We start from the raw sequence: 5,498 nt of genomic DNA, 5'->3' as shown, positions 1-5,498 counted from the left end.
ATGTCAGGCCATTTTGCCCAAATTCGGCTTGTGCCATTCAATTCGGTGTTCAAGTGTATTTCTTTAATAACATCACAAAACACTTCATTTCTGTTACCGTGGGTCTGCCCTTCAGCTTGCCCAGTTTTTAATACACCCACCCACCCCAACTCCCACCCACCACCATCCGTCAACCGAAACATAGCTGGCTGCTTGCTAAGGGGAGGTCTCAACACCATACACATTTGTCTTTAGTTCAAACTCGATCATGGGCTCAGCTCGTAATAGGATACACGTATCAATATATGTACTAAAAAGAAACAATCATTTTTAGAAGATGATTTAGAATTACCTTGTTATAGTTTTACGGTAGGCCTAGTAGCTGCTTATAATAACTGGAGGCAAACACAAACCTGGGTTCCACAGCTCAGTCAAGTGCTGGTGTTGACTATGCTTATCAGAGAAAACAAAACTGGGATCAGCAAGATGGCTCAGTAGGCAAGCAAGCATGTTTGCTGCCAAGCCTGATGACCTGAGTTCAATCCCTGGGACCCCCAAGATGGGGCAGAAGGAGAGAGCTAATGTTGACATCGCTATCCTTTGACAGCCACATGAACGCTGTAGTTCATGCATTACCATCCCACAATATTTTTTTTCTTCTGGTTTCTCCAGACAGGGTTTCTCTGTGCGTAGTCCTGAAACTCACTCTGTAGACCAGGCTGGCCTCAAACTCACAGAGATCTGCTGGCCTCTGCCTCCCGAGTGCTGGGATTGAAAGTGTGCACCACCACACCCGACTTGTAACTCTTATTATTACAATTTTTAAATAACAGGAAAGACTGAGACTGTGTTGAGAGTAAGTGGCAGTTGAGCACTGAGTCCTAAACAGGATACTCTTGCCATAGCTTCTCTAAGAGAATGTCACAGATAAAAATACATAAAGCCTGAAGCTAGGGAGATTCTGTGAAACCCTGTGCTTCACTTTTAATTTGCTCTTTGATTCTTTTTTTTTTTTTAGATTTATTTATTCATTTTATGTATGTGAATACACTGTCACTGTCTTCAGACACACCAGATGAGGGCATCAGATCCCATGACAGATGGTTGTGAGCCACCATGTGGTTGCTGGGAATTGAACTCAGGACCTCTGGAAGAGCAGTCAGTGCTCTTAACCGCTGAGCCATCTCTCCAGCCCCCTGCTCTTTGGTTCTTATTAGATGTGGTTTTTGACAACTTCATATTTGTGTATAATGGATTGTGGTTGCTATCCTTCCCTCCCTGTCAGCCCCACCCCACTCCACTCCCGTGTCCCTACAGGTCCCTCTCCTGTGTTCATGATGTTTTGTAAACGACTGTGTTGAACCAAGGCTGTCTTTACAGCCTCTGAACCTCATCATGATTATTTTCTAGGAAATTCCTTTTTTTTTTTCTCCCAACCTTTTGGTCAACAGTTAGGATATGTGACATGGTGTGAAGCTCTTTATCCTTAATGAGAGGAAGTGATACCTGCAGAAGAAGGTGATGCCTTTATGCATTCAGCAAGTCTGGGAGAATACAGGCTCAGATTCAAATCCAAGTTCAAACTCCCACTGGGTAGGCCAGGGCTATGCCGGTAACCCAGACCGAATTCATCACCTGTTCCACTTCAGGAAGTGAAGGGTGAGTTGTTGGCCTGAGGACAACTGTGTCATGGAACTGGTGGCCTTTCCCAAAAAAGGGCCAGCCCTCCAGTACCACTACAGTGTGATAGATACATTTCTGTCCAGTGGCCTCTGGTCAGTATTAGGGTAAGATACCCACAAGGCTTCTGGCCCAGCTGACAAAGGCCCCTTTGTTGCAAAACTTTTCTTTTCTTTTCTTTTCTTTTCTTTTCTTTTCTTTTCTTTCTTTCATTTCCTTTCCTTTTCTTTTCTTTCCTCTCCTTCTTCTTCTTCTTCTTCTTCTTCTTCTTCTTCTTCTTCTTCTTCTTCTTCTTCTTCTTCTTCTTCTTCTTTTTTGGTTTTTCAAGACAGGGTTTCTTTGTGTAGCCCTGGCTGTTCTGGAACTCATTCTGTAGACCAGGCTGATTCGAACTCAGAAATCTGCCTGCCTCTGCCTCTGCCTCTCAAGTGATGCGATTAGAGGCTTGTGTCACCACTGTCTGGCTGCAAAACTATTTTTTTAAGCCCTGTAAACATTAGTTGTGCAAATAATTCACCTGCAAAACCTTCAGAAAGTGTTTGAGGAAAGTTCTTATAGAAGCAGAGTGGCCAGGCAGCCCTGGCTGGGAACTGTCTGGGGTCTCAAAGGGCTTCTGTTTCCTACCGCGGGTGTCCAGGTATGCTGGAAGCTACTTCCATAGCCCAGCACCAGGTTCAGGGGACACTCCACCTCACAACTAGGAAAGGGCCCATGCCCAGGCCTGATTGATCTTCTGACGGTCCTCTCTTGACTTGACCACACACACCTATCCAATGGCCCCATGTCCTTTCCTTTCCTCTCTGCCCTGGAGCACTGAGTTGCAGAAGTGATGGGTGGGTGCTTCCCCAACTCTCAGGGCCAGGAAATCACTGTGGGCCAGAGTTGGGGAAACCTACTTGACCTTGATTGTGGAAAATTGATTCAGACTCACCAGGAAGCATTGGCTTTCCATTCTTACTGACCCCCACTCCCTGCTCCAAAGAAAAGCAGGTGTTCCAATAAAACCTACACTTATCTATTCCTACAACTCTTCCCAACAGCTCCCATGTCCATCAACATATGATGAATGAACAAAACGTGGCCTATTCGTGCAAAGGAATAGTATTTAGCCACGGAAAGGTGCAGCATACTGACAGTGCGCCAGCACTCAAAGCTGAGACACTGGGTGACAGACGCACAGGTTGTTTCCTGTTTGTTCTATTCAGAAGTCACGGGTAGAACAGACAAAGACAGAGACGAGAGAAGGCAGGGAGTACTTGCCAATACGAGGGCCGGGCGGGGCACAGAGATAGCAACTGTTTGGTGGATGCAGATGGTGGCTGAGCAGCTGGGAGCTGGTGCAGTTGACAATGGCTAACACGTCTATTTATCATGACTGAGAAAATAACATGACGGAAATAACTCTGGGAAGGCCACCAGAAGACACAGGTTCAAGCTGAGACCCAACTGATATACTGGTTCATCTCAGGGACCCTTCTGGTGATTGGAGTCATGGCCCCTGGCCTGACAGTTCTCACAGCTTTGAGGTATAAGGATGTTCAGGATGTGGTGTGACAGGCCAGTGAGGGAGAAACACTACCAGTGAGCAGCGTGAGGCTTCCAGGACAGCAGGCAGCTGTGCTCTGACAGCTAATCCTCTGACAAGGGCCCCTCCATTGGTGGTTTTACAAATGCTCTGGAAGAAGAGAAGCCTCACATCTGATGGGGCAGTGCCTCATCCTTGCCTGACCTTGCAAAACACACTCCTGAGATTCTAGTCAGGAAGAGGGGAGCTCTCCAAGCTGTATTTGCCGCAGACCTGGGTGAGGAGGACAGGAGTAGCCGCCGTCAGCACATGAAGGCATAGCCATGTCCTTTCTCGTCCTGGGATTTTACTGTTTCACCACCAGGAAATCCCGTCTGCAATATTTGCTAGTCCTGCTATAACAAACCACCACAGACTTCTAACTTTAAACAACACAAACTGATTTTACTGTGTGTGTGTGTATGTGTGTGTGTGTGTGTGTGTGTGTAGCACTAGAGGTCAAAAGTCTGACACTGGGACATTGGTCTCACTTGGCTAGCATCAAGTGATCGTCAGGCTGCATTTCTTCCTAGAGGCTGGGGACGAGCTGAGTCCTGAGGCTGCCATGTTCTTTGGCAGGGTGGTTCCCTGCCTGCCACCAGCCTCGGGGCTTGCAGAAGCATCTTCCCCTCTCGTGTGGGAATGTTCTCTTGAGGAATCATTTCCTTTGTTGTTGTTTGTTTGTTTGTTTAAAGATAGGGTCTTGGCCTCTAGCCCAGGCTGGCCTGGAATTTTGGGTCCCTGCTGCAGCCTCTCTAGGGCTGGGATCATAGCTGGGCCTCAGCAGCCCAGCTTCCCAAAGGCTTTCTGCTCATGTTAAGGTCTCATCTAGACCAGGTCTTTGGGACAGTGCAGGACAAGCTCACCATCTCAGGTCCTTTAGCATTCACCCCACCTGCAAAAGTGTCCCTTGCCACATTCACAGGCTCTGTGGATAAAGGTGTGCCATTGAGGCCTTTATCTTGTCTCCCCTCCCCCCCCCAGACTTGATGAGCTCCCCTCCTTTGGTGATTCAAGAGACACATTTTGGGGCCTACCAGGTCCCAAGCACCATGCTGGGAACTCTGTAGTGACCAGGACACATTCAGTCTCTGCCATCCTGGACCTCTCTGGCCCCCTCCTTATAGCTCCCCGGACCATGTGTTACCCTGTTATGAAGTCACTGGCCTGGATCAGTGCTCCAACTGAGTAAACTGGAGGATGAGCCTGAGCTCTGACAAAGCTCTGCCTCCGAAGCCATTTTGGAAATTGTTCTAAGAGGGAAGTCAAACTCCCTCAAATGCATAGTAGGTCCTCTGGGAAATTTGGGCTGTTTGATGGAGGCCAGTGCTGAATCCCATTACCCTTGCAAGTTGATCAAGGTCTTAAGGATCCCCAGTAAAGAACTTGGTTCTAGGAATGGTCGTTCTAGGCCCAAACATCCAGTTACCTTTAGTAACTGTGTTACTAAAGATGCTGCTCTCCCATTTCTAGTTGGCTGGCAAGAGACTGAAAGTAGTCTTGGCTGGATGTTCAGCAAGGTGAGCTGCACAGAGTAGGCACTTGCACACGGCACCCTGAGGTGATGGACACGTGGATCTGGTTCAAGCCCTGTTCTCCCAGAACCAGCAAGCCACCTTGGGCATCATTGCTTCTTGGAACTAGATTTACGTCTTAAGAAAATGAACTCAGCATAACAACACATTTGTAAGATGGGAGAGGTGGCTTGGGCTTGGAGTGAGAGCAAGAGCTCTGTGATGGGGAAGGGCCAGAGCCTGCTGTCCCTGTGATGGAGGACGTGGCCAGTACACACCCCTGAAGCTACACAAGGTCAGGTTCCAATTTCCCGTAAGGGTGACTCTGCTCACAGCCTCACTTCGGAAAAGATTCCCAGCGTTTGCCGTTCTTGATCTGGGCCCAATACTGAAATGATTCCAGGCCTTTTTCCTTCTCTTAGTCCTTTTTTGACATCTTGAGCAGAAGGAGCTGTTTTTTTCATTCAGGAGGGGAAACACACACACGAAACATGCACACACACATACACACATATACACATGCACACACACACACACATACACACACACCAGGACCATTTCAAGAGGACAGAATGTCCCCTGTCCTGGGAGAGCAAGGGCCCACCTCTCAGCCAAGCTCACTCGGCATTACTGTGGGTTACATAAGTGCGGTTTGGACTTGGAGGTTGAACACAGCCTTGGGTTTTGAAAGGAGGCAAAGGAGTTGGGGTGAGGAGCCACTTGGCTCAAAATAAATCTAGAAACTCAATGCAGGAGTGGGG

This window comes from Mastomys coucha, unplaced genomic scaffold (assembly GCF_008632895.1).
Source record: "Mastomys coucha isolate ucsf_1 unplaced genomic scaffold, UCSF_Mcou_1 pScaffold22, whole genome shotgun sequence".
In the NCBI taxonomy this organism is placed as follows: Eukaryota; Metazoa; Chordata; class Mammalia; order Rodentia; family Muridae; genus Mastomys; species Mastomys coucha.
The sequence above is the reverse complement of the archived record's forward strand: the minus strand, read 5'-3'. Positions refer to the sequence as shown.